This window comes from Bufo bufo, chromosome 9 (genome assembly GCF_905171765.1).
Source record: "Bufo bufo chromosome 9, aBufBuf1.1, whole genome shotgun sequence".
Classification (NCBI taxonomy): domain Eukaryota; kingdom Metazoa; phylum Chordata; class Amphibia; order Anura; family Bufonidae; genus Bufo; species Bufo bufo.
The window spans coordinates 13,060,261-13,079,279 of NC_053397.1; the positions used below are offsets into that span (position 1 = coordinate 13,060,261).

Below are 19,019 nucleotides of genomic sequence, written 5' to 3' on the forward strand. Positions count from 1 at the left end.
TGAAAGTACAGCTTGTATAATAAGACCCTTTTTCACACGACCGTATGGCTTTTTCAGTGTTTTGCGGTCCGTTTTTCACCTCCCAGAACCTACTTGACGTGCCAGGTGAGACGTTGCCATGCTGTGCTGCGGCTGTTGTGCCTGGAAGCCAAGACCCCCACCGGTCCAGCACTGCTTTCAGCTCTGCGGTCACAGGCCGATCAGTGACTAACCCTCTGCGGTCACAGGCCGATCAGTGACTAACCCTCTGCGGTCACAGGCCGATCAGTGACTAACCCTCTGCGGTCACAGGCCGATCAGTGACTAACCCTCTGCGGTCACAGGCCGATCAGTGACTAACCCTCTGCGGTCACAGGCCGATCAGTGACTAACCCTCTGCGGTCACAGGCCGATCAGTGGCTAACCCTCTGCGGTCACAGGCCGATCAGTGACTAACCCTCTGCGGTCACAGGCCGATCAGTGGCTAACCCTCTGCGGTCACAGGCCGATCAGTGACTAACCCTCTGCGGTCACAGGCCGATCAGTGACTAACCCTCTGCGGTCACAGGCCGATCAGTGGCTAACCCCGCTCAATTTGACAGTTGGTAAAGTGGTGTGCGACAACGGTGCCAATCTGCTGAGCGCACTGAAACAGGGCAAAATGACAGACGTGCCGTGCATGGCACACGTCCTGAACTTAGTCGTGCAGCGATTCGTTGCCAAATACCCCGGGGTCCAGGACGTCTTGCAGCAGGCCAGGAAAATCTCTGGCCATTTTAGAAGATCTTAGGCCCCTTTCACACGGGCGAGTATTCCGCGCGGATGCGATGCGTGAGTTGAACGCATTGCACCCGCACTGAATCCGGACCCATTAATTTCTATGGGGCTGTGCACATGAGCGGTGATTTTCACGCATCACTTGAGCGTTGCGTGAAAATCGCAGCATGTGTTTTTCACGCAACGCAGGCCCCATAGAAGTGAATGGGTTTGCGTGAAAATCGCAAGCAAGTGCGGATGCGGTGCGATTTTCACGCACGGTTGCTAGGAGACGATCGGGATGGGGACCCGATCATTATTATTTCCCCTTATAACATGGTTATAAGGGAAAATAATAGCATTCTGAATACAGAGTGCATAGTACAATAGCGCTGGAGGGGTTAAAAAATAATAATTATTTTTAACTCACCTTAGTCCACTTGATCGCGGCCCGGCATCTCCTTCTGTCTCCTTTGCTGAACAGGACCTTTGATGACGTCACTCTGGTCATCACATGATCTTTTACCAAGGTGATGGATCATGTGATGACCGGAGTGACGTCACCACAGGTCCTGTTCAGCAAAGGAGACAGAAGGAGATGCCGGGCCGCGACCAAGTGGACTAAGGTGAGTTAAAAATAATTATTATTTTTTTTAACCCCTCCAGCGATGTTTTACTAGGCATTCTGTATTCAGAATGCTATTATTTCCCCTTATAACCATGTTATAAGGGAAAATAATACAATCTACAGAACACCGATCCCAAGCCCGAACTTCTGTGAAGAAGTTCGGGTTTGGGTACCAAACATGCGAGATTTTTCTCACGCGAGTGCAAAACGCATTACAATGTTTTGCACTCGCATGGAAAAATCGCGGGTGTTCCCGTAACGCACTCGCACATTTTCCTGCAACGCCCGTCTGAAAGAGGCCTTACACGGCCATGGCTCGCCTTGCTGACGTTCAGCGGCGACACCACCTGCCCGTCAGACGTCTGATTTGTGACAGCCCGACGCGCTGGAACTCCACCTTGTATGTGCTTGATAGGCTGCTCCAGCAGGAACGTGCCGTTAACGACTACCTGTACGAACTCTGCGGCGGGACAGCTTCTGCGGAGATTGGTTTCTTTTCACCGCGCCAGTGGCTGCTCATGCGCGACGCATGCAGACTTCTGCGGCCATTTGATGAGATCACCAAACTGGTCAGTCGCAGCCAGGGCGCCATCAGTGACATCGTACCTTACACCTTCTTTCTGGAGCGTGCATTGCGTCGTGTCATTGATCAAGACGTCGAGATGCAGGAGCAGGAAGATGAGGAAGTCGCAATGCTGAATGAATTCCCAGGGGGGGGCTACTCCGTCTGAGACAAGTCAGCAGGAGTCTGAAGAGGAGTCAGAGGAGGATGGTGACTGGGGGGAGGAGGAGGAGCAAGAAGAGCAGGGTTTAAACTTTAGACCGAGGACGACATTCTTCTGGGCGATGAGCAGGAGCCAGGCCGCTCCACCGCTTCCAATTTAGTGCAAATAGGGGCCTTCATGCTCCAGTGTTTGAAGAGGGACCCCCGTATAAAAAGCATAAAGGGCAAGGACCAATACTGGGTGGCAGCATACAAACACAAAATAGCGGACATGTTACCAGCCTCACAGAGGGCTGGCAGAATGCAGCATTTCCAGGCCTTGCTGCGAGAGATGCTGCATTCTGCTGTTGCGGGCGCTGGCAGAGGAATTTCCACCCACAGCGAAACAGGTGCGGGTATCAATCCTACTGCGCCTGCAAGAAGAGGGGGCGGTTTGAAGATGTGTTGATCACTTCAGATATGAGATCATTCTTGCAGCCAACCCATCGACAGCCGCCCTCCGGATCCAACCTCAGGGAACGCCTAGACCGACAGGTGTCCGACTACATCGGGTTAACGGCCGATGTGGACGCTCTGAGAAGCGAGGAACCCCTTGACTACTGGGTGTGCAGGCTTGACCTGTGGCCAGAGCTGGCACAATTTGCCATGGAACTCTTGGCTTGCCCCTCGTCCAGTGTCCTGTCCGAAAGGACGTTCAACGCAGCAGGGGGGATCGTGGCTGATAAGCGCACTCGCCTAGCTCACGACAGTGTGGACTACCTCACATTTCTAAAAATGAATGAGGCATGGATCTCGGAGGAATTCAACACCTGTAATGACCACGTGTAATTGAATTTCCTCATGCCAGCCCACACATATCCGCCACCACCCAGAACAAAGAATGGTCCTTGTCTTATGTATATACAGCGGCATAAAAGGCATTTTCTGTCAGGTGAATGTCTAATTTTTGGGGCCTGTACTCCACTGGCCTAAAATAAAAATTTTACAGGCTCCAGCAGGGCACATTTTTGAGAGTTTCCCTTTAAGATGCATAAAAATGGCCCCTGGGAATTTTTGCCATTGATCCCCCTCTGGTATGTCACTGTCCATGTTGTGGGACGATTTGTGCACTTCTGTAGGTGTTTGCTGGCTGCAAATATGACCTGAAGGTTTTTTAGGCTCGTTTGATCGCGAACGTGGGTTCACGAACTGTCCCGGCCGATGTTCGTCCATCTCTAGTCATGAGGAGCCATGTTGAACTTCCAGTGACCAGTGTGAGAGCGATAACCCCAAATGTAACACACCTGCTCCCCGTTCACACCTGAGACCTTGTAACACTAACGAGTCACATGACACCGGGGAGGAAAAATGTCTATTTGGGCACAATGTTGCCGGTTTCACTTAGGGGTGCACTCACTTTTGTTGCCAGCGGTTTAGACATTAATGGCCGTGTGTTGTTACACACCAAATTTACACCGTTATACAAGCCGTACACCGACTACTGTACATTGTATGAAAGTGTCAGATCTTCAGTGTTGTCCTATAAAAAGATATAAAAAAAAAATTGCAAAAATGTGAGGGGTGTACTCGCTTTTGTTTGTTTTTCAGAAACAGCGCCACCATTGTGCATGGGCTGTGTTTGGTATTGCAAGAAAATGCTCAACTTAAAGGCTCATGCACACGGCCATTCTGTGCATTGGGGGCCACAATTTGCGGTCCCCAATGCACAGGCAGCATCCATGCTGATTCCACAGACGAATCCAGACCCATTCAACCTGAATGGGTCCGTGATCCGTCCGCACCGCAAAAATTATTATTTTATTTTGTTTACAGTGCTGAGGCACGGAGAGAAACCCCACGGAAGCACTGCGTAGTGCTTCCATGGGGTTCTGTGCCTCTGTTCTGTTCAAGTGAATGGGTCCGCATCCGTGATTCGGTGCAAAAAACGTCCGGTGCCCGTATATTGCAGACCCGCTGTTTGCCAGCCACCATATGGGCTCGGCTGTCACACGGTCGTGTGCATGAGCCCTAATAGAGGTGGGTGACAAACTGGGCCACCCCATATATTACATGCATATGGCACGGTATCATGCTCCTGCATGGGCTGAGTTATTTTCTATGCAGCGTCCCTGGTGCTATAGTGAAGAAATTGCCCATGAAGACCGCCATGGATCCCTGGAACAGCGAGGAGCAGCTATGCATATAACTTAGGGGGTGGGGTGAGCACTTTCTGTCCGCTTTGTAGACCCCCGGCTGGTCTGCCCTGCCTTATTTTTGTGTTTAAGCATTGGGTGGTATGGTGCTGTGTCTTCCTCCCAGAGCTGCGGGCAGCGGTAGTTGGCACAGCAGCCCAGGGAAGTCTGATGGAGCAGATTGTAGTGTCCCGCTGGTCTCGCCGGCTCGGTGTACATTCCAGCCGCCCTGTGTTCTGTCCTCAGCTGCTCTGTGACTTTCTCCCCTTCCTGCATTAATGCTGCACATGGGGTTCCTGGCAGGATACCTGGCGCACAGATATGACCAGACTGGCAGAGGATCCTGACCCAGTCCAGGAATCAGTGAGCGGTGCACAAGGCAGGAGGTGAGCGCCACCCAGAGGTATACAGGTTATATCCAATTAATCTACAGGGACCAGTAAAGGGTTAATACAGCCTCAGCCATGCTGATTGGTTGGGGGCAGTTGTCAGACAGGGACCTCAGTGCTGCTAAACTCGGTCTCATGTCCGAGACCCAGCGACTTGTGTAGCTTATAATGAAATGGCTGATAACAGGGAACTACAGCTTGCATTGCACTAGACCAGGGATCAGCAACCTCCGGCACTCCAGCTGTTGTGAAAAACTACAACTCCCAGCATGCTCCACTCACTACTATGGGAGTTCTGAGAACAGCCAAGCAAGTGTGCGTTCTGGGAGTTGCAGTTTTACCACATCTGGAGTGCCGAAGGTTGCTGACCCCTGTACTAGACAATGGGCTGAGCTGCAATACCAAGCACAGCCACTATACAATGTGCGGCGCTGTGCTTGGTGAGCAGGGAGATGGTCGTGGCGCTACTGTGAGCGCAGGTGCCTGCTCAAACAGCTGATCGGTGGGGGTCCCGGGAGTCAGACCCTCACCGATCAGATACTGATGACCTATCCTTTAAATGTATTGACCCTTTAAAAAATGGAGGGAAAAGCTACAGAGAGAACTTGCTGCACCTACAGGCAATGACATAAACTGCACCTGCGTACAATCTGCGTATTATAAAGTATAGCTACAGTGGAGTTCTCAGCTTTTTATACTTCTGCAACGTTCCAATAGACTTTTTACATTTGAATTCCACACGAGATCTCTGCTTGTTTTCAGTGAATGGGGACATTTTGGGAACAACCTTTTAACAAAAATAGGGTATGTATCATTAAGGGAACAGGAGTTTATGCCCACTTCATGAAAAGACATGAACTACTCAGCAGCTTGGGAAAGCTGGGTGAGAGGCCTCCTGGGGGCAGTAATGGCAACCATCCTGTTTGTCCTGAGTACATGGAAATGCTTTAAAAGGGGTTATTAAATATCATATTTATTTACTTACATAGTATGGCTCCACCTGGTGTTCAGTTACTGACATAGTATGGCTCCACCTGGTGTTCAGTTACTGACATAGTATGGATCCACCTGGTGTTCAGTTACTGACATAGTATGGCTCCACCTGGTGTTCAGTTACTGACATAGTATGGCTCCACCTGGTGTTTCGTTACTTACATAGTATGGCTCCATCTGGTGTTCAGTTACTTACATAGCATGGCACCACCTGGTGTTCAGTTACTTACATAGTATGGCTCCACCTGGTGTTCAGTTACTTACATAGTATGGCACCACCTGGTGTTCAGTTACTTACATAGTATGGCTCCACCTGGTGTTCAGTTACTTACATAGTATGGCTCCACCTGGTGTTCAGTTACTTACATAGTATGGCTCCACCTGGTGTTCAGTTACTTGCATGGCTCCACCTGGTGTTCAGTTACTTACATAGTATGGCTCCACCTGGTGTTCAGTTACTTACATAGTATGGCTCCACCTGGTGTTCAGTTACTTACATAGTATGGCTCCACCTGGTGTTCAGTTACTTACATAGTATGGCTCCACCTGGTGTTCAGTTACTTACATAGCATGGCTCCACCTGGTGTTCAGTTACTTACATAGCATGGCTCCACCTGGTGTTCAGTTACTTACATAGCATGGCACCACCTGGTGTTCAGTTACTTACATAGTATGGCTCCACCTGGTGTTCAGTTACTTACATAGTATGGCACCACCTGGTGTTCAGTTACTTACATAGTATGGCTCCACCTGGTGTTCAGTTACTTACATAGTATGGCTCCACCTGGTGTTCAGTTACTTACATAGTATGGCACCACCTGGTGTTCAGTTACTTACATAGTATGGCACCACCTGGTGTTCAGTTACTTACATAGCATGGCTCCACCTGGTGTTCAGTTACTTACATAGCATGGCACCACCTGGTGTTCAGTTACTTACATAGTATGGCTCCACCTGGTGTTCAGTTACTTACATAGTATGGCTCCACCTGGTGTTCAGTTACTTACATAGCATGGCTCCACCTGGTGTTCAGTTACTTACATAGTATGGCACCACCTGGTGTTCAGTTACTTACATAGTATGGCTCCACCTGGTGTTCAGTTACTTACATAGTATGGCTCCACCTGGTGTTCAGTTACTTACATAGCATGGCTCCACCTGGTGTTCAGTTACTTACATAGCATGGCACCACCTGGTGTTCAGTTACTTACATAGTATGGCTCCACCTGGTGTTCAGTTACTTACATAGTATGGCTCCACCTGGTGTTCAGTTACTTACATAGTATGGCTCCACCTGGTGTTCAGTTACTGACATAGTATGGCTCCACCTGGTGTTCAGTTACTTACATAGCATGGCTCCACCTGGTGTTCAGTTACTTACATAGCATGGCTCCACCTGGTGTTCAGTTACTTACATAGTATGGCACCACCTGGTGTTCAGTTACTTACATAGTATGGCTCCACCTGGTGTTCAGTTACTTACATAGTATGGCTCCACCTGGTGTTCAGTTACTTATATAGTATGGCTCCACCTGGTGGTCCTTTACTTACATAGTATGGCTCCACCTGGTGGTCCTTTACTTACACAGTATGGCTCCACCTGGTGTTCATTTACTTACACAGTATGGCTCCACCTGGTGTTCATTTACTTACATAGTATGGCTCCACCTGGTGGTCCTTTACTTACATAGTATGGCTCCACCTGGTGGTCCTTTACTTACATAGTATGGCACCACCTTGTGTTCATTTACTTACACAGTATGGCTCCACCTGGTGTTCAGTTACATACATAGTATGGCTCCACCTGGTGTTCAGTTACATACATAGTATGGCGCCACCTGGTGTTCAGTTACTTACATAGTATGGCGCCACCTGGTGTTCAGTTACTTACATAGTATGGCGCCACCTGGTGGTCCTTTACTTGCATAGTATGGCTCCACCTGGTGGTCCTTTACTTACATAGTATGGCTCCACCTGGTGTTCAGTTACATAGGATTTTATTTACAATTGGTCACTAGGACCACAGGTGTCCCTAGGTTTACACGTGTCATTGATAATAAAATATAGCATTTATTTCTTGTCCTTAAAAAATAGTAATAATATCTAGACCTTTTAGATTAAAATTATCAGCTATATCTGACTTAGTATATTCATAGTCATCCTGTGTCTGATGATAGAGTACAGCCACTAGAGGGCACTCTGCACTTATATCTGTTTTGCTCCTAGCTTCTTTTGTTATAGCATCATCTGTGCTCGGACAGTACTCACTGTTAATTGCACAGTGCGCTGCTTTCCGGCAGCAATTGCCTTAGTGGACTAACTCCTCTTCCTCACCGATCTACCAGGCTACTAATGGGTCAGATATACGCTGGCTAAAAGACACACTGTTATCACTAGCTGCCCCCCGACATGTTTCGCCAAGCACTTGGCGTCTTCAGGGGTATGGGCAGTGGATTGTGTGTTGGGGGCGGAGCCAGGCTTATGAAGCCTCCCCCCAAGTGATTGGCGAAACATGTCGGGGGGCAGCTAGTGATAACAGTGTGTCTTTTAGCCAGCGTATATCTGACCCATTAGTAGCCTGGTAGATCGGTGAGGAAGAGGAGTTAGTCCACTAAGGCAATTGCTGCCGGAAAGCAGCGCACTGTGCAATTAACAGTGAGTACTGTCCGAGCACAGATGATGCTATAACAAAAGAAGCTAGGAGCAAAACAGATATAAGTGCAGAGTGCCCTCTAGTGGCTGTACTCTATCATCAGACACAGGATGACTATGAATATACTAAGTCAGATATAGCTGATAATTTTAATCTAAAAGGTCTAGATATTATTACTATTTTTTTAAGGACAAGAAATAAATGCAATATTTTATTATCAATGACACGTGTAAACCTAGGGACACCTGTGGTCCTAGTGACCAATTGTAAATAAAATTAAACAAGTCCCAACACGTGTCACGGAGCTATATGTAAAACAAGTCAGTTACACAGTATGGCTCCACCTGGTGGTCATTTACTTACATAGTATGGCACCACCTCGTGTTCAGTTACTGACCATAGTATAGATCCACCTGGTGTTCAGTTACTTACATAGTATGGCACCACCTCGTGTTCAGTTACTGACCATAGTATGGCTCCACCTGGTGTTCAGTTACTGACATAGTATGGCTCCACCTGGTGTTCAGTTACTGACATAGTATGGCTCCACCTGGTGTTCAGTTACTTATATAGTATGGCTCCACCTGGTGTTCAGTTACTGACATAGTATGGCTCCACCTGGTGTTCAGTTACTTATATAGTATGGCTCCACCTGGTGTTCAGTTACTTACATAGTATGGCTCCACCTGGTGTTCAGCTACTTACATAGTATGGCTCCTCCTGGTGTTCAGTTACTTACATAGTATGGCTCGACCTTGTGTTCATTTACTGACATAGTATGGCTCCCCCTGGTGTTCATTTACTGACATAGTATGGCTCCCCCTGGTGTTCTGTTACTGACATAGTATGGCTCCCCCTGGTGTTCTGTTACTGACATAGTAATGGCTCCCCCTGGTGTTCATTTACTTACATAGTATGGCGCCACCTGGTGTTTATTTATAGGAATGAGTGACTCGACTTCAGATGCTACATCCGAAGTCATCTCGCAAAAAACATAGTTGTAATACTGTATGGAGTTCCCGCTCCGTGCAGTATTAGAATGTATTGGCTCCGATGAGATGCGAGATTTCATGTAATAAATTTGGGAATTACTGTAAAAAAACCTTGGTACCAAACTCTGGTTCGGTTCCTAGGTACCACTACTAGGTACCAAGGTTTTTTACAGTAATAATTCCCAAAGTTTTTACAAGAAGTCTTGCGCGACTTTGTGAAGTATTAGCTGCCAGTGGGGGAAGGAGACTGATTCTGTCCGCAGCCTGCCCATGGAGGCCACATCAAATTACTAAAAAGCAGTGATTTTCAAAACTTTTGGAATGAACCCATTTGTATATTTTCTGCAGTATGGTGTTGTCTGTGGAAGCGCACAGTGACTGACTATAGCGATGTCTGTGGTGACCGCACTGGTTTTACACTGACAAGTCAAGGTCTAAAATGCCATTAATGCCAGTTGTGAATTTACATAGTGGTCTACGGTAATGATGTGCAGGGATGGTAGTAAAAGGGGTATTCCGGTGGGGAATACCTTGTTTTTACCAGAATATCCCTTTAACAACTGTCACTTTGTAGTGGTGATGGTTCTTTGGTAACTTGAAGCCAGAAGAATTGTGAATTCAGCTCCGGATATGATGTAGTGCTACTCCAGATCAGTAAATAGAAGTTAAGCATAAGTATTTTCACTTTTTTTGTAGATTTTAAATTGTAAAATGTTTATATGCAGCATCCTGAAAAAAGTAACATGCTGATGCACACGGATGAGGTTTTCCTCTGCATCTGATCCAAATTTTTTGGACCCATTTACTTCAGTGGGGCTGCAAAAGATACAGACAACCTGCCGTGTGCTGTCCACATCCGTATGTCCGTTTTGTAGCCCCGGAAAAAAATAGAAAATGGCCTATGCTTGTCCGTTGCATGTATGCAACTTGCGGAACGCACACGGCTGGTGTCCGTGTTTTGTAATCCGCAAAAATAGCTACAGCCGTGTGCATGAGCCCTAAATTGTATGAGGTGTAGCTGTCATAACCACATTTCACCAACAGGTGTCAGTGTTTCACAATTCTGCTCTGCAGCACTGACTTCCTACATCAATATATTTCCCAGTTAGGGCTCATGCACAAAAACTTTTATTTTTTACTGTTTCCACGCCGTTTTTTTTTTGTTTTTTTTTTGCAGCTCGTTTGCGAATTCATTCACTTCAATGGTTCCGCATAAAACACGGAGTTTACACCGTGTCCATTCTGTTTTCATATGTCCACATGGCCATTTTGCCAATAAAATAGAACACTTCCTATTATTGTCCGTATTACAGACAAGGATAGGACTGTTCTGTTCCGCAAAATATGGAATGCACACGGCCCCAAAACAGGCAACGGTCAGGTGCACAAGCCCTAATTATTATTGTTTTCTGATGAGCTGCTGTATTCAATTTTTAATGACTTCTGCCTCTTTTTAAACCTCTGCTTTCCTGTGCTGTCTATTGGAAATCTTTGCATCTATAAAGGGGGAAACTCATACATAATACATTGCTGCCATCAGCAGAATAGTGAGTGCAGCTCTGGAGTATAATACAGGATGTAACTCAGGATCAGTACAGGATAAGTAATGTATGTACACAGCGACTGCACCAGCAGAATAGTGAGTGCAGCTCTGGAGTATAATACTGGATGTAACTCAGGATCAGTACAGGATAAGTAATGTATGTACACAGTGACTGCACCAGCAGAATAGTGAGTGCAGCTCTGGAGTATAATACTGGATGTAACTCAGGATCAGTACAGGTTAAGTAATGTATGTACACAGTGACTGCACCAGCAGAATAGTGAGTGCAGCTCTGGAGTATAATACAGGATGTAACTCAGGATCAGTACAGGATAAGTAATGTATGTACACAGTGACTGCACCAGCAGAATAGTGAGTGCAGCTCTGGAGTATAATACAGGATGTAACTCAGGATCAGTACAGGATAAGTAATGTACGTACACAGTGACTGCACCAGCAGAATAGTGAGTGCAGCTCTGGAGTATAATACAGGATGTAACTCAGGATCAGTACAGGATAAGTAATGTATGTACACAGTGACTGCACCAGCAGAATAGTGAGTGCAGCTCTGGAGTATAATACAGGATGTAACTCAGGATGAGGTATATCTGTACTAACTGTTCTGTGTCATGCTTCGCCTCTCATACCCTGCTCTACGTATAATACATTGGCCCACATGTGCTAATGTGAGTGCACCTAGATTTTGGCATAAATTATGGCAAAATCTGGTACAATTTGGCACATCTAGGTTTTGAGAAATTATCTGTGCCTCACCAAACAAGAGGTTAATGACGAAGGGCATGTGACCTAATATACAGTATTTTTCATAAAAATGTTGGTGTAGAATTCTGTCTGAAACCAATAGTTGGTATATAGTCAGAGAAAGGCGTCTCTCCCTGCACCAGATTTATCATCCAGCCTGCGGCACTGATTAATGTGGTGCCGGTCTATAGGAGTAAACCCGCCCCATTGTGTTCCTTTTTGGCTGGGGAATTACAGATGTGGAGGGAGATCATATGAGATAACAGGCAGCTGATGGAAAGTTTTTCAAGGAAATACAAAATGCTGATTTGGCAGAGATTTGATGATGAAGCTCTACTAGATGTGCTGATACCGCACGTTACTCATAAACCGCTCCGGCCAGTGATTGTGCCGCGTTGTAAGATACAGCTGGATGTACATTCATAGTAGTGATCAGCGGAACCTTCTACTGCAACTAAACAGCACGCTTCCTTCTACGGATCGTACCCACAGATGACGTCCACCCCCGCACTGCAACCCGACCTACAAGCGGCTGTGTCACGGAAACCATTATATATGAATTACATGCTCTCTGTGTTAAACAAGGTTTTTAAATTTAATTGGAAAAATGTATTGTAATGAAAAGAATAGATCGCTATAAGTAGCATATTGTGCCATTCATAAGGGAGTTCTAGTCCAGTGTTATAGTATATCTTCTATTTGCCATAGGGCGCAGTATTATAGCAGTTATATTCTTGTACATAGGAGCAGTATTATAGTAGTTATATTCTTGTACATAGGAGGCAGTATTATAGTAGTTATATTCTTGTACATAGGAGCAGTATTATAGTAGTTATATTCTTGTACATAGGAGCAGTATTATAGTAGTTATATTCTTGTACATAGGAGCAGTATTATAGTAGTTATATTCCTGTACATAGGAGGCAGTATTATAGTAGTTATATTCTTGTACATAGGAGCAGTATTATAGTAGTTATATTCTTGTACATAGGAGCAGTATTATAGTAGTTATATTCTTGTACATAGGAGCAGTATTATAGTAGTTATATTCTTGTACATAGGAGGCAGTATTATAGTAGTTATATTCTTGTACATAGGAGCAGTATTATAGTAGTTATATTCCTGTACATAGGAGGCAGTATTATAGTAGTTATATTCATGTACATATGAGGCAGTATTATAGTAGTTATATTCTTGTACATAGGAGCAGTATTATAGTAGTTATATTCTTGTACATAGGAGCAGTATTATAGTAGTTATATTCTTGTACATAGGAGCAGTATTATAGTAGTTATATTCTTGTACATAGGAGCAGTATTATAGTAGTTATATTCTTGTACATAGGAGCAGTATTATAGTAGTTATATTCTTGTACATAGGAGGCAGTATTATAGTAGTTATATTCTTGTACATAGAGGGCAGTATTATAGTAGTTATATTCTTGTACATAGGGGGCAGTATTATAGTAGTTATATTCTTGTACATAGGGCAGTATTATAGTAGTTATATTCTTGTACATAGGAGCAGTATTATAGTAGTTATATCCTTGTACATAGGAGCAGTATTATAGTAGTTATATTCTTGTACATAGGAGGCAGTATTATAGTAGTTATATTCTTGTACATAGAGGGCAGTATTATAGTAGTTATATTCTTGTACATAGGAGCAGTATTATAGTAGTTATATCCTTGTACATAGGAGCAGTATTATAGTAGTTATATTCTTGTACATAGGAGGCAGTATTATAGTAGTTATATTCTTGTACATAGAGGGCAGTATTATAGTAGTTATATTCTTGTACATAGGAGCAGTATTATAGTAGTTATATCCTTGTACATAGGAGCAGTATTATAGTAGTTATATTCTTGTACATAGGAGGCAGTATTATAGTAGTTATATTCTTGTACATAGAGGGCAGTATTATAGTAGTTATATTCTTGTACATAGGAGCAGTATTATAGTAGTTATATTCTTGTATATAGGAGCAGTATTATAGTAGTTATATTCTTGTACATAGGAGCAGTATTATAGTAGTTATATTCTTGTACATAGGAGCAGTATTATAGTAGTTATATTCTTGTACATAGGAGCAGTATTATAGTAGTTATATTCTTGTACATAGGAGCAGTATTATAGTAGTTATATTCTTGTACATAGGAGCAGTATTATAGTAGTTATATTCTTGTACATAGGAGGCAGTATTATAGTAGTTATATTCTTTGTCAAATTTCTTTTTATTGAAAAAAAAAAGGTAGCAGAGTAAAAACAATGTCGGAACATTCCAACTTCACAATTTGCCATACAAGACAAGGGCATCACATATAATGTACTTAGTTAGTAGTAAAGCATACAATTCTTCATAATATACATTGAATTATGTCACAATAAGATTTAACATAATGAGTGTTGTATAAAGGATTTCACAACAAACCTCGATCCTGTGAAGCGCCTTGTTTCTATAGCATAATTGTTTCTTGCATAGGTAAGCTTTATTATGAAGAATATATGTCAGTGAGTATTGGGATAATTATGCTTCCTGAGGTGAACTAATATTAATTCCTACCACCAGTATCTGTATGAGGTAGAAAAGTTCCAACCAGAAAAGGGGGATACAAGGGAGAAGAAAAAGGGACAGTAGTCCTTAAACTTGGGATGGAAGGGAACTGGGGTGGTGAGGCCTCCTAGGGGGGGCCCTCCTGAACACACATGTTCAAATGCTTTCCATATATGTTTTATCTAAACACGCTCTACCAGGAGTTGTTGGATTTTGGTGGTCACGGATTGAAATTATAATAAGGCGACTGTATAAATTGCATCTCTAACATCTTAGCACACCTGGGGATCTGTTCTCTGGTTCCTGTATGTCAGCCATGGGGACCAAGTTTTAAGATATTTCTCATGCCGTCTGATCTCCCAACCAGCCAGCTCCTCCATTCTACATATCTGGTCTACTTTTATTTCCCAATGTGGGAGTGCAGGTGGATCTTTACTGAGCCACTTCTGTGGTATTAGAAGCCTCGCGGCTTGTATTAAATGTGTAGGCAAGCTTGATTTGGATGGAGACAGGCCTGTAGTGGGAAGCCAGAGAAGCACCAATTCTGGTGATAGCTGGATGTGTCTATTTATAACTTTATCTATTACTTCAGATACTCCTTCCCAATACTCGCGTATTTTTGGACAAGACCAAAATATATGTGTTTGCGATCCACTTTCCTCCCCACATCTCCAGCACAGGTCAGAACTGCTGAGACCTATAGTAAATAGTTGTTTCGGTGTGTGATACCACTGAGTTAGTAACTTGTATGAGTGCTCTTGTACTCTCACGCATCTTGAGAATCCATGCGAATGTGCGTGGATGCGCAAAATATCAGTTTCTGAGAATTCCATATCTAGTTCAGTAGCCCAGGTTTTTAAATAATGTGGGATCCCTACAGGGTTTTGAACATTGAGTGCTAAGTATAATTTAGATATTAGCTTGTTAGGGGGCGACTCTAAATGCATCAGTTTCTCAAACCAAGTGGTTTCTGCTTTGCTCTGTCTATCCTTTAGTAATGGTTTGCTAACAGAATTAAATTCAATGGTATCTAGAAAGTTGCAGGATGACAGTACCTTGTTTATGGGGTGTTGGTCATGAAGAGCACTGGATGCTCCGTCTAGGAATTCTTCTATTGTATAGGAGTGTAATTTGTTCCATGCTGGTGGTACACTATCTGCATTAGGTCTAACTAGGAATGGAGCAAGGTCGGCTGGCATCAAGGATGACGGAGCAAGGAGCAGACTTTTTTCCTTGTTTAGCTGTTTAACAACAGCTACCGTGCCTTTAAGCAGCACATGTGAGTGTAGTGTAGAGGAGTTCAGGCCCCATAAACCCGCTCTCTGCTTCCTATCAAGTTGTGCGATCTCTATTTCTTTGCTTAAGATATTGGACCAAGAAGCATGAATATGCAACCACCTCTTCAGGTGTATGGCTTTATAATATAGCTGCGCATCAGGTAAGGCCATACCTCCTTGAGCTTTTCTTAAAATCAGCGTGCGATGTGCCAGTCTCGCTCCCCTCCCCCTCCAAAGGAACGTGCTAAAGAGTCGTCTGATTTGCGTAAAGAAGGAAGAGGGAAGAAAGACAGGCAGCATCTGCATGGCATATAACAGTCTAGGCATAATAAATGCTTTCAGCATATTCTTCCGGCCCATCCACGATACATACGGGATCCGTAGGGTGTGTAACTGCTGTTGGATATCTTTCAGTAATGCAGCATAATTTAATTGGAATATTTTATCCAGTTTATAAGGAATTTTGATGCCCAGGTAGGACAGGTGAGACGTTTGCCATATAAAGGGAGTATTAGATTTGAGTAAACTGATCTGATTGGCTGGTGCGGACACATTCATTGCCTCTGATTTTGTGTGATTTACTTTGAAGTTGGACACTTGTCCATACTGCTCGAACAGGGAGAGCAGACGCGGGAAGGCCTCGACCGGGTTAGACACCATGACCAAGAGGTCGTCTGCATATGCTGCATTAAGGTGCTCTACGGAGCTATTCTCCAATTTAATACCCTTGATATCTGGGTGTTCCCTAATTGCCTGTAGCAATGTTTCCATTACTAGAATGTACAAAGCAGGCGATAACGGGCAGCCCTGCCTCGTCCCGTTCCTTATGGGGAAGGGAGGCGACAGGGTGCCATTAACTCTGATCCGGGCGCTTGGGTCGCCATACAGTGACATGATAGCATTCCTGAACTGCTGAGGAAAACCAAACTTTTGCAAAGTACTCATCATATAGGTCCAATTCACCCGGTCGAAGGCCTTCTCCGCGTCTATACCCAGCAGGACCAGGGGAATTTTCTTTTTAATAGCTAGCTGCATGATGGACAGGATTCTACACGAGTTGTGACTGCCTTCCCTGCCAGGTACAAAGCCTGTCTGTTCAGGGTTTATGAGTTTAGGGAGAAGAGCACTAATTCTGGTTGCCAAAAGTTTTGCCCAGATCTTAACATCAACGTTTAACAACGAGATTGGCCTATAGCTGCCACATGATTTAGGGTCTTTCCCTGGTTTGGGGAGGATAGTAACTGTGGCTTCGAGGGATTGCTTATGTAACTGAGAACCCTTCAGAAGCTCATTGCACCAGGCCGCCAGGCGGGGAGCTAGCTCTTTTGAGAATTTTTTGTAATAACCCACTGGGAAGCCGTCTGGGCCCGGGCTTTTCCCTAGTGGCATGGAACCTAGAAGTTTGGTGACCTCTTCTTCTGTAACAGGAGATAATAAAGCTTGACCTTCCACCTCGGTTAAAGTGGGTATCTTCAGATGGCTTAGAAAGCCATCTATCAACGAATCTCTTGTTGCTGTGGATCCTGCTACTTCCTCTGGAAGGCCATATAGTTCTTTGTAAAACTTTTGGAACTCTGTGGCTATATCTGACGTTTTGTGTAGGGTAGTGCCATCTCTGGTGTCGATGCCTGCTATATACATTGAGTCCTTCTTTTGTTTAAGCAAAGAGGACATGAGTTTAGTGCCCTTGTCTCCATGGGAGTAAAAGCGGAACTGCGAGTACTGGTACGTCTTCGCATAGCTTATGTTTAGGTGATCTGTTAGCTGTTTACGTAGGGTGTTTAGTTTATCTCTGGCGTCTATAGCTCTGGACCGTTTATGCATTGACTCAATATCCGCAATTTGCTTGAGTAGGCCATTTAAGTGCTCCTGTCTGTCCCTTTTGACCCTGCTGCCCAGTGCAATGAGCGCCCCCCTCATGACTTGTTTGTGCGTCTCCCATACCGTTGTGAGCGGCATTCCTTCCGTGCAGTTTTCTTTAAAGAAAAGAGCCAATTTCTGACCCAGATTATTCAGGTCCGATTGTTTATCTAAAAGTGTCTCATTTAGCCGCCATTGTCTGGCATGAATTGGCAATGTTGGGAATCGGAGTGAGATAGTCACTGGGGCATGGTCAGAGACCGTGATGGATTCAATGGTGGACCGCTCCAGCCTGTCCGCACAGCTGGCAGAGATCAGGACATAGTCCAGCCTCTTATAAGTGTTATGCGGGGCTGAAAAGAAAGAAAAATCCCTGTCGACAGGGTGAAGCAGTCTCCACGAATCCACCAGGTTGGCGTCTGCAAGGTAGCTATTTACCCTGCCTAAGACCGCCTGAGTTAATTGTGAAGTGCCATCAGATGCATCTACTAAGGGGTTTAGTGTCATGTTTAGATCTCCACCTATTAGTCTTATCCCTTCCGCAAAGGAAGCAAACGTCTTCAGAGTGTTGATGAGCCATTTTGCTTGTCCCCTATTAGGGCAATATAAACTAACAAGTGTCACCACCTGGGTACCAATTGAGCCCTTCACAAATACATAGCGCCCTTCTGGGTCCTCTTGTTTACTAATCAATTGAAAAGGGATTTTTTTAGATATGGCGATGCCCACTCCCCTAGCCGCCCCGCTCCATTCACTAGTAAACCAATGCTGGAAATATGTCTTGGGGAGGGTGGGCACACGTCCTGACTTAAAGTGCAGTTCTTGCAGAAAACAGATGTCAGTGTGCAATTTTTTCATCAACCTTATGACTTGTGACCTCTTCTGCGGGGTGTTAAACCCTCTCACATTAAATGATGTACATTTAATCAATGCCATGATATATTCCATATAGAATCTTTAGAGCGAGCAATGGTTTAGATTCACGTGTGTGACCAGGGAAACTAAATAACAAGAAAAACTTTAAAAGCAACTGAAAAGTGGAGTAAGTCTCCAACACGTTGGTCGGGTGACTTGTGCCTAACGCGCAGCCCGTCAGAAAAAGGCAAAGCGCGAATGGCCCAAGCCAACCTGTTCTAAGGCGCTTACACCAGGATTGCGCCAATATTTCCCTGGTGAGTGCCATGTAGGACTGTGGCAGGTGGCAATACAGGGGGGAAAGCCAACCCGCCACATGAGCCATGGCAAACAAGGTGAAGTAGTGTAAACAGCTTAACATCCTAGCCTGACCGGCCCAAGGCCACACTTTGTCATGACAATGCTATATTTTAGTGCAAATGTGATGAAGCAGGCAACATGTCCTTTAAACATAGGACCCTATTAAATGCAGCGCATGTGTTTAAAGTATTTACGTTCTCTAAACCTGATCCTGAGTGGGGTATTCCACCTCAGCAGCAGTGGTTCTACCCACCCGCCATGGAGCGGCCCATCCGCGGCATCACAGCCAAGGCCCTTCTGGGTGCTCGGTCGCGAGGCAGCGGCTGGGCGTCTCACATAAAGCTATACATATAGCAGACATATATGGCATTGCAGTATACTTGCAGCATAAACCATTAGAAACGTCCATTGTGCGGCCTCGTCCGGCTCTCTCGCTTCCAGCAGAAGTCATTGATGTGCAAAGAGGGTGTTATTAGGCAATGCTTGCAGCTTCAAGGCCTGATGTTAGATTTTCTTTTACTTG

At 44.8% G+C, this 19,019-nt stretch overlaps 1 long non-coding RNA gene across 2 annotated transcripts in view; it reads left to right on the forward strand.

Annotated features, from left to right (window-relative positions):
- LOC120978594 overlaps nucleotides 1–19,019 on the forward strand; it is a 32,867-nt gene that overhangs the window by 3,836 nt on the left and 10,012 nt on the right. The window lies entirely within an intron of this gene.